Source organism: Pempheris klunzingeri, chromosome 9 (genome assembly GCF_042242105.1).
Source record: "Pempheris klunzingeri isolate RE-2024b chromosome 9, fPemKlu1.hap1, whole genome shotgun sequence".
Classification (NCBI taxonomy): Eukaryota; Metazoa; Chordata; class Actinopteri; order Acropomatiformes; family Pempheridae; genus Pempheris; species Pempheris klunzingeri.
The window spans coordinates 21,725,580-21,736,619 of NC_092020.1; positions in this window are offsets into that span (position 1 = coordinate 21,725,580).

The following is an 11,040-nucleotide window of genomic DNA, read 5'->3' on the forward strand; positions in this document are numbered from 1 at the left end:
GAACCGTTTTCTTGTTTTAGGTGGAGTCAAATATTATTTGAAAGAACTGTGATTTGTTCAAGTCTGTATAAGTGCCAGATTTGGAGGTTTGTTATGTAAAACAAAGCGGGCAGTGCCAGTAAGTTTACTGGAGAGTTTTTGGAAATCACATTAGCTCAGCAAGTGGCAACTTACCTGATATCTGAACAGTCCTGATCTCCACCCGTCTGGAGCGTCACATACATTAATACATTTTGCAAATGCTGTCCAGCTCAGATGTGTTCATGACATATGGAGAACTTAGTTTGATTTGTCTTCTGTTCAGGGGTTTTTGTTGACATCAAACTGATGGTACTATTAAACGATGATTCATTCTGTGAGTCAATGAATGTTCTCTGCTTTCTCATTATCTTCCCCTTCATCTGATAATGTGTCATCCTCTGTTTGTTCATCTTCTTAAATATGTGTTCTTAAATCTTAAGTTGGTTATTATCGGAGCCGCAGGGATGTTGTGACTCTTTCAAAACAAGACGTAGAATGATTTTAAATGAAAGAGTCAGAAAAACAATGAGAGAGAGATGATTGTTGATAGCGGTACATCAATAGTACATCACTGAGCTATTAAATTAATGAATCAGTCAATCAGCCAAGCAATAACTTCATTTTGTTAGCGCATTCTGTTTGAAATGTGTTTTCAAAAACCACTGGATTAGATTGACCAAAGGAGGGAATTAAAACAAAACGTTGCATAAAATTCCTCAAATGAAATAAAAAGAAAGAAAATAAATATTCAAAAGGAGACGCAAATATTAAAAGGTCAAATTGTATAAAAAGATCAGCAAAGTATGAAAAACATACAGTCACGGCCGTGAGCCACATCAAAAGGAGCCGGAAGAAACTAAAATGTGGTTGTCATGCTGGTGTGCTGTCTGGCTGCTGTATGAGACAAAGACATTTCACAATAAAGGCCTGAAAATCATGATTAATGAACTGCCTGGTAACAATGAATCAAGGTTGTTTTAATCCTTCATATGAATTAGCTCCATTACTCAGACTTTATCATCTTATTTTTTAGTCAGACATACCAAGGAGTAACACAAACCTTCAGTGTGAAATGGAATCAACTTCATCCTATCAACAAATCTACAGTTCTAAATGAACATGAACTCTTAAGCTAAACATAAAGCAAATTCTAAATGTTCAGTTATCTGGAATGGGATTTTCCAACAATACCAAAAAAATGAACACGCTGTATCATCCTTAATGATTATTATTGGGTTTAATTAAAATAGCCTGGGTAAAGTTAAGGATAAGATGTGTTATTGGTCCAATAACGAAACAAGCTTTCAATATATTTATTCATTTCTTTCTTTCTTAAGACATTGTGCTCATTAACCATTTCAAGAGATTGGACTAGTTATACTCATGATCAGACCAAAGTCAAAATACTCTTTGTCTTCGTGTATCTACATATTAAAATAACTCCATATCAAAATCAAATACAAAGTTACAAAAAAAGGTGGAGCGGAAAAATGGCAAAGAAAAAACAACTGTATTATCATACAGGCCAAACTAATGCAAAGAATAATGTGGGAAAATTGTCTAACCCAGGTCAACCGGAAGAACAGTAAGAAACAAACAAACAAATAAAAACTCATGCAGACCTTTCACCTGAGGTCGAAACACAGGTCCTCTGCTGCTAATCTGACATATGTTTTCATGAGCCAAGACAAGCAACCCTGCCATGGTGGCCGCTCTCCAAAACTAATGATGTCAAGTGATTCCCTCTAACAGAATCCCTTTTAAAACAGAATGAAAGAGGCAGAAAGGGAGGGAAGAGCGGGGACTCGGGGGGTCCAAATAGGGGATACAGTTGAAGAGGACTGGGGGGCACAAGTTGGAGCAAAGAAGTAGACTGAGACGACCCCCTCATTGTCAAAAAACTCAATTTGGTGCAGCTCAAAGACCCTACCAGCTACTTCCTGTGCCAAAACTTACCCCTCGCCACTATCATATCACTGTACAAAGAGAAAAGGGCTCACTTTTTATTTACGCTGTCATTATTGTCAGAATATTGCTTTTAATTACTGTCCTGAATTCCCCGCTGCGGTATAGGATGAGTCTGAGACGATTACTCAAAGTAATGGAGCATAATGATGTCTCGGAATGGTCCCTGAAGCCCAGGTCAGGGGTTGGACAATGTGAACATTCAGCTACTTAGCTTCCTTTGCAACTTTGTGACAAAATCTGTTTGCCCAACACCAATTAAGATGCCTCTCTGTACGCTCTGGTCAATGGGTTTGACGGAGGGGGTCGTCCAACGAGTTGACATGTCCCTGAGCACGAACAAGCTGGCCTGTGTCCTCGCCTCAATAATTGGTGTCCCTTGCAACGTGCCGCTTCCCAGGGCTGTCCTTTGTGTCCCCATGGCAGTCCTAAATGAGGGGAGTCAGGACTTTAATGGGACTCCTGTTAGTTTTAAACAAACACAGGGCGACCCCCTACTGTTCAGCATGTTGCATAGAACAGCTGGGAGTCCACGGGGCTCTCACTCGGGTGCCGACAACCCTCACGGGGGCCCAAAGGCCCGCTGCCCACTCCCCATTGTGCCTCTGATGACGTCCTCTCAGGAGCCTGACACTAATTCTGTTTTCACACCGCCAGCAGCAGAGATGGAGAGAGTACTAGAATATTCTACTTGAGTAAAAGTACTGTTACTTTAGTGAACTTTTATTCAAATAAAAATAAAAGGTCTTGTGTAAAAATGTAAAAAATATGTAGATAAAAGTGTCTGTGTGGGCGGGGAGGGTGATATATGATGCCACTGTTGAATTAAAGAACACCTTTAGGCTGTAAAATAAATGCGTTAAATGTCAATGTATACACTAGTGTAACGACATCAGTAACATGAGCCCTGATGTCCAAACCAACAATTAATTATATTTCTATGCGCTTTGCCTGTGCATACAGTTGATTATCAATTATATAATGACGATAAAGTTCCTTGAATCCTTGAATCCTATAAATATACAATGGTCTCTTCAGTGTAGCCTCAGTAGAATTAACCAGAATAGAGACAAAACTCAAACAATCAAACAAAATGATGTTTATTGACACCAAAGTAGGTGGAACAAGCTGCAGTGGTACAGAGGTTGAATATTAACGCAAAGAGCTGCACAGTTTTTACACGCCAGGTAGTGTGCACACAATGCTACATTGCTACGCTACACAGCATTTGTTGACGTCCCTCTCTGTGCAGCGAAGGTTTTGTTGTACTGATCTCTCTAAAGGGCATTTTTTGAGTCGTCTGCATTGCAAAGTCCTCCACAATCTGCAGCAGGTTCAACTTCTGTGCTCGTTCATTCTCAAAGCATATTATAACCTCTTCACTTAGCCTCTCTGTCCCTCGGCACTCCTCAAAGTTTTCAAACACTCAGAGCTGAAGGACACTCTCCAGTCACAGAGTAACAGAAACGCTCACAAACTGCAGAACGGCCTGCCACAGCTCACTGAAGGAAAAAGTCCCTCTGTGAACTCAGCAGAAAACGCTGCTGGAGGGTTCACCGTGACCCCGCATGTAGATCTGTAATCTGTAAAAAGGTTTAGACAGCTCCAGTTTGCCTCAGAATCAGAAAACAGAAACCTCACAGGAAAGTTGAACCTGGAAAACACTGAAAAATACAATAAAAACATGTGCTACAACCGTGAGCAAAGTGGGAAAAGATTGCTATGGTAGGTAGGAAGAGGGGCCTTGTAAGTGTTTATGTACAGGGGCCTGTTGTCTCGTGATCTGTCCATGACTACGTTCTATATTGTTTCTGTTGTAGATTGTAATCAGCACAATTAAAGCTGCAATACGTGGCCATTGGCCTGGAGGCAGGAAGTTCATTAGCTCCACCTGGGTCAAGTTCATGTCCCGATACTTGTCAGTCATAATGATGTGACCTGTCTGCTTTTAAACATCTAGCCTTAGGCTGAAGGAACCTGCAAGTTTGAGACCAGCAGGGGTAGCAGACAGACAGCAAACATAACAGCACACAACAAGAAAGCTCAGGTTTTCTTTTTTTCCAAACAGGCCTTATCCACTTTTACTTTACTAAAAGTTTGTATTTTGTTCCCATGTCGTGCCTTTGATATCATCAAAAAGCCAAGTTCAATTATACAATGAGTCAGAAACACACACGGACTATATGTGTGCATCTTACTGAGTTGCTGTTTATTTAAGATGACAACATTGCAAACTGCAGCTTGAATTATTCTTCACAGCATCATGAATTTCAACATTTAAGCCCCTCAATTTGCTGGGAAGGGAACATTGTGGCTCCTCGTCTGAATTTCATTGAGAAGGCAGGGAGGATTTGTCAATGGGGCTCTTGAGTGCAGTGTTGATGTTGTGTGGCTAATGTGTTTGCGCTGGCTGTGATAGAGGGGATTAGCTCCTTTGTGGTGGTCTGCTGGGACCGCAGACTACTGGACTTTGAAAGCATACTTGCCAACTTACTCACAGGCAAATCAAAGCCTGTGAAAAATTGTTCCCTCAGCACCTAGTTGACTGGTTGACCTCTCTTCGGAAGAGGTACAAGCGTACAAACACATGCTTGCACACACACACACAAACACACACACACACACACACACAACCAGAGAGCCCCATCGGAGTCTGTACCTCATAGTGTTTGTAGAACTGCTGAGGGTCAAGGTAACAAATGGCAAACACCAAATAAATCTTCTCTAAGGTGATCACCCACTAACTAGTCAGCCAACAATTAACCGACCTCTTCTGATAGGTCACTGCAAGAGATGACAACAGTTTTTTTTCTCCTATTACTATTTGTACTACTACCATACAACTCAAACCAACATTTACGTCAGTTTGAAGTGGTTGTACAACTGCCGTTCCTCACTATATATATATATATATACACATATATATATATATAATTTTTTGTCCAAGAACTATTTCATTACATGGATAAAATGGAAATATTATTGTTTTTCTTTCAAATATATGTATTAAAAAATCTTGAAATGGATATTACCCATTTTGATCTTTAGTTCAGAAATATGAAAATATTAAACCCATACAGGTCAAACTCACTCACTTCAGCAAAAATACGCCATCATCTCAATTCATCTCTACTTCCACCCCACTGTTTAAAGAGAAGTGGTCTTTTTTCCCATTGTTTCAGTCTCCATCACTGACTGCAACTTAACTCTTTGAAAGCACCGTGACAAAAGCCTCCACACCCACACACAAACACTCATATATGACCTCTGCGATGCCCCTGCCAGTGTGTTTACAGTAAACTGAACCAGTCCTAAGTGTACCCCACAAAGGACCCTGCAGCCTTTGTTTTCTAGCGCACTCTCTGGAGACTCTGAGGACGAAATAGAGATATGAGCAGCTAGAGTTACCTCCAAATGAAACATATCAACACCACCAATCACAGCAGCACAGACTGCCAATAGCACTGCACCATGACTGGACGACCTTTGGAGGGTGCAAATGAAGAAAGTCACCAGCAGAAGAGGAATTAACGTACAGCAACGAGTAGAAAGGTGTTGTGTGTGTGTATTTCGTAGTTAGCGGGAACAGACTTCTTCTGTGCTACAGAAAAGCAAGTTTTTCTTTTTCTAATTTAAAGCTGCAGTAACTGTATTCTTACTTCAACAGCGGATAAAATACCTGCAAAAATCATCAACAGCAAGAGGGTCCGCTGGATGTGTAAAAAGGCAAATATTTACTAAGTCTGCCAGAACAACTTTATGAGGTAATAATATGTCAGTGTTGCATTTACAGCACGTTCTGCTGCCCCCAAGTGACTGAAAGATTTGCTATTGCTGCTTCAACCATTATTTTTATCAGATCAAGTCAAATCAAATGAACTTTTTTAATGTCCCACACACATACACAATACAACACATAGCAAAATTATTAAGTGCATAACATAAACAAACATAAACTAAGAAAGTGCCAGACCACAGCCATGTCTAACCATAACCTAATCTAAACCTAATCCAAACTGTGGTGGGCACCACTACAGGAAACAGGAAACAAATCTGATGGGGGGGACAGACTTGGACACAACAGCTGTTAATGCTGGCTCACTTACAGTCAAGATGGCGGTGAAGATAACAGAAACAAGGATGTATTCATGCCGTATCATGCACGCTGGCTACATTTCTACCATGCGCACATTGGTTTTGATTTTGGCTCATCATATTAGGAAAATTATTGTTACTAATGTTAATGCTTCCTGGGAGGGATATATATTTAACCAAGGCTGTTATCCACAACAGCTTATCCTTTATCCTATCCTTTTTACCATTGACATCTTAGCTATAGAACCCTGGACTAAGTTAAACAAGATTAATGTCAATGACCTGTTTTAGTCCTTGTCAGTGAAAATATGTGCACACATCACAGCTTGACAGTCCTCATCAAAGCTGAACTAGATCATTAAAATCCCACAATTAGATTGTTAGCCAAATGGTTTTTGATGCCTTCAGTGAAATTAGTATTCGTATTAGTATTGACACCAAACATTTGGCAGATATGTTCAATATGAACATTTTGAACGTTTTGTTTGTTTGTTGGTCCTAAAAATGTCAGTAAACAAGCATGAACATGAAAAACCTTATCATTATTTAGTGCTTTATCGGCAGAAGTCTACATGTAACTACTAATAGGGTTAGCGGGGGTCAAGGTGTCCTGACAAGATGTCTAAAAAATATTCTTGTGCATAATCATATATAACACGCATAGTAAAAAATAACACTTTGCTCATTTTGGCAGAGTATGTGAAACTCTAGATAGCGAGATAAAGAAAGGAATGTCAATGTTTATTATTGTAGCAGCTGAATCATCTGAAAAATTGTCTCCACCTTTTCCAAAGCCAAAGTCTTCATGAAGTCTTGTGGCTTAATAATATTCTGCAAGATTAAGCTTCTTCAGGGAAATTCCCAAACAATGCTGAAATCACACAGCCTGTTGTAATGGGACAAGAGTTATTACAGCTATTTTGCAGCTGTGGGACAAAAACCACAAAGAAAAGAATGACAAGAATGCCTATTTTCTTATTGACAGCAGGAGTTTTTGAAATACGTGCAGCAGCGTTTTAACAGGTTTCAAAGCTCTCAGGATCGCAGAATTCTCTCAGCATATAAAAGTGAATTTTCACTCATGGTAAAAACTAGAAAAGCAAAAATAAATATTGTAACAGATTGTGAGTTGTGCCTCTTCCATTGAACTAAAGATGCGTCACCCAAGTTGGTGTACTTCTGCTCTGGTCTTGTTTATGTCAGCCTTTAAAGGACCAGTGCGCTATTGATTTGCACGTCTTCACTGTTAACAATTACTAATATGGTAGACCCTGCTAAGATTACATTTTATATACTATTTAATGTACAAGTTCCTCAAATCTAAAGGCAGATATCTATGACCTATATGTACCACTATGTGTTGCAAGGCTGCCCTATCCCATCTAGACAAACTGCATTATTTGTTTGTGCGCAGTCAAAACAATGTCCGTTTTTTTTTTTTCAAAAGTAAGAAATCTCCCTTTTCTTAATCCATATTACTACATTTTAGTCACAAGTCTGTTGGGATGGTTGTTTCTGTATTGCTCCTTCTTTTGGAAAGCTTACAAGTTGAGCTTGTTCCACAGAATTACAAGAACTATTTCTTGTGCACATCCTGCCATGTAGAATTGCCTGGTGGTCCGTGACAGGAAACTGGAATTTGGGATTAGATTTAAGGATGGGAAATGCTGACATATCAACTGTTAGATGACTTCATTGTAACTCTTCACAGGACTAAATATATACCGCATACTTTCCATCCTCCAAAAAGTTCTTTACTCGGAGCTACAATGGTGCAGCCATGATTTGCAAGGAGATTTGTAAGTTTTACCTTGTTGCTATTAGCAGCAGACCAATTACATTGATAAAGCACAGCTATCCGGTACACGGTGAGAATTGCAGGCACGGCTGGAACGCATCACTGACCAATCACTTCTGTTAGATGTTGTATGATAAGCAGTGTGGTCTGTGTGGTCTGACTGAGCATATTAGGCTTCATAAGGGAGGAAAATGGCTCTGAAAGTATGACAGGTATGATAAACCTTTCTCTAAATGTAGTCCAGTTGGAATGCACGTCTAAATAAAACACAGACGAACATGTTGCTACAGGTGACAAATAAAATAAACTGGTGAGAGTTTAGCGAATATGAAGAGGTTGTTTCCAAACAGCTTCGTATGAAGTCATGGTTACAATCGCAGGCGTCGACACCAGAAATACCAGTGACTTTTTATAGTTGATGATGACGATTTCATATTTAACCGCTGCAACTCTTCAACTGTAAAATACTCACGAGCATTAAAACAGGTCCTCTCTGTGTGGTGAAGCTCTGAAACAATGCAGCCTCAGAAGACTTCACCGCTACACCTTCCAGTAACCACTGGAATTACAGTACTGTTGGGTACTATGTTACATACTACTGCTAGAGCTAGAGGTACTACTATAATCACTACTGCTGTTACTACTACTGTAATCAACCGTTTCCTACTTTTTCTACAGGAATCACAACTGAGACTGGCTCTTTCCACATGCTGAAGGATGTATTGAAAGTTTCATTAAAAGTTAAAAGTTTAATAAGTAATAAGTTTTAAGCAGCTGAATCTTCTTAAAGTATCATAAGTACTATGATAGTCAGTACTAATTATGCAAATTGACCCCAATCAGAGTTACATTTATCATATTTATATTATTTGAATATTGTTAGTGCTACATTAACACATAAGCAGCATTTTAAGTAAGTTTAAGTTCACAGTTTTGATGCTGTTAGTGGCTATTAATAATATTTTTTTGCTGTTGACATTCAGTGTATTTACGTTCAGTAGTTACCTCTCATCAATTCAGCTCACAGCCAATACATGAAATCATAGCAGCGTTGTATATTGGATAGTGTGGCTGCTTTATATTGCAAATCTGACTTCTCGGAACACAAACAGGGTTTTAAACATTACTGTCAGTAAAATGTGTAATTTTCCTTTTCTATTGGAATTGGTGTATCTAACTGCAATACAGTCATTATCAATTTTATTAATTAAACTTGTGTTTTACCTGCTATCACATGTCACAACATCTTTTTTTCAACTTTCATTGTGTTTAATAATATTTTTCTTTCATTTTGTTATGCTATCACTTCTGTTACTGCTGTAGTTTCTATGACTGCTGGAAGTGTCAATATGTAGCTGACTAATTGATCATCTTTTGTTGTTGCTGTTGGCACAGTCAAAAAGCTTTAAAGTTGAATGTAAAGGTTCACATGAGGGGAACAGGCTGATTGCATGTCACCCAGCCAACTTGTGCTCAACGCCAGAACACACATGAAGAAGCTTCTCTTCACTGCTCCAACGCTAAACAGAAATCTTGAAACTTGTCTGTGTGGGACTTTCCACTATGACTATAGCTACACTCATTAATCAGCCCCCAAAAAGCAATGTCAAACCATATTTGTCACATTTTTATGATTCATTGCTCTGAGAGGGGAGAAAAGGAGAAAAACTCTCCCCTGAAGCTGGGATTTCACCCGCAAAAGCAATTCAAAAGCAATTTGTTGCTTTGTCATGTAAAGGTTGCACAGATAGTGACGGATTGCCCGTCATTGGGTTTTTGTTTGCACAGGGTTCACTGTCATACAAGAAGCCGGAGGAGTTCAAAACTGAGACTGTTTTCATACAGCTGTGATGTATGATCCCACAGATTATCCTCAGATTATCTGTGATCACATTGCAGAAGCTCCTGCTGACCCAACACCTGTTGTAGGTGGGAGACCAGACAACTTCTGTCCAGGATAATTTGACCAAAGCTGCAAGAAAAACACAGTTGTAAAAAAAGGGTGATAAGGATCTTTACTTTTAGAAGTGTCTTCTTGACTCAGTTCCTCGGTGTATCCTGATACAATTCTGCTCTAAGGTCTGTCAAAGCCAGTATGTGTAGATTTTGTAGTCAGAGAATCAGATTTTGATGGCGTTTTTGCTTCTAGAAAAAATGCGACAATTATGGGAATTGTGATTATCTTTAATGTCAAATTCATGATTGTCTGCCATAGTGTTTCTTATACGACCACTGGGGGGTGCCAAATAAAGTTTTAAAGCCCCTGAAAAAAATATTCTCTGTCAGCTTCTTAACATAGTTAATGGGACCCCACATGAACACATTGTTTTCTGACAAAGTTAAGGCAGTTTTGTACGCAATACAATGAGACTGGATGTATCACTTCAGACCGAGTGGCCAGTCAGCCTTGATCATTGTCCCAGTGACAAACTGTGCTGCTGTACAAAAGACTTGAGCAAAAACGACATTTTCCCCATTGACTCCCATTCAAAGACATGGGCTGGAAAGTACACTCTAGCATGCATGGGCTGTAGGCTGCACAATGTGGAAAACAACCAGGATGGAGAAACCTTTCTTTGGATTGATTGGGGGCCATGTTGTAGTCCAGTACCTAGTATCTAGTTATCATAAACCATCCTTAAACTGTGAGCACTCTGAGTTTAAAGGGAAATGAGATTAAAAGTTTTTACTCAAACCTGCATTGAGTGATGTTTATTGACACTAACAATGAATCAAACGACTCCATGAAGTGTATAAATGTTGCTAGCAAGAAAGTTGGCCGACAGCCTCCAGTAGGAATAAAAAAAATGCCGATGGTATTACAGAGGTATCCTGAAATTATTAACTTTTTAATGATAAACTTCAACATTCAGACAAGATCTTCATGTACTGGACCTAAAGTCACAATGTATTGCACTCCAAACATACCGAGTGTCTATACATGCAACATTTTCTATCTTGAGAATGCATGTTGAAATACTTTCTCACAGATTCTTCAGAATAATAAATATAAGCATAACCATAACAATGTTTTAAAAGTGTCACTTCACAGTGTCAGAAAAGCATCGCAGATGTGTTCCTGTGCCAACTCCTTTTGTCTGGGAAGGGAAAATATCACAGAAAAGCCTTTACAGATTTGTGACCCTTTGGTATGAGTGCTG